General features: G+C 50.7%; 1 long non-coding RNA gene across 1 annotated transcript in view; it reads left to right on the forward strand.

The window, feature by feature from the left end:
- Nucleotides 1-26: 26 nt before the first annotated feature.
- The window catches only part of LOC119587994, a 3,505-nt gene continuing 3,225 nt past the window's right edge, over nt 27-306 (forward strand). Inside the window, exon 1 of the long non-coding RNA XR_005230038.1 lies at nt 27-82. This is a non-coding gene — a long non-coding RNA (uncharacterized LOC119587994). The remainder of the gene's footprint in view (nt 83-306) is intronic.

The raw sequence follows: 306 nt of genomic DNA on the forward strand, positions 1-306 counted from the left end.
CTAGCTCGAGGCAAGTCTGGCAGCTCAGTGTAACTCAGGCCTCGGTGGTGGTAGGACGTACGCGCTCGGCTCTCCGGCAAGGGTACTCGTGCGCCGCGCTCGCTGGGAGATGAGTTGCGACTCGAGGTTCCCACTCGGCTTCTTCTCATTCCTCTTCCTCCCTGTTGTTGTTTTATTCCCTCGAGTAAGAGGTTCGAGGACGAGCTTGTGATTGTGATTGTGCTTTTTGTGTACTTGGCCAGGAAAGTGTTTTTTTTTTTAATGATTATTTGAGAGGGAAATGAGAAAGCTTTTGTGCTTGTGACT

Source organism: Penaeus monodon, chromosome 23 (genome assembly GCF_015228065.2).
Source record: "Penaeus monodon isolate SGIC_2016 chromosome 23, NSTDA_Pmon_1, whole genome shotgun sequence".
In the NCBI taxonomy this organism is placed as follows: Eukaryota; Metazoa; Arthropoda; class Malacostraca; order Decapoda; family Penaeidae; genus Penaeus; species Penaeus monodon.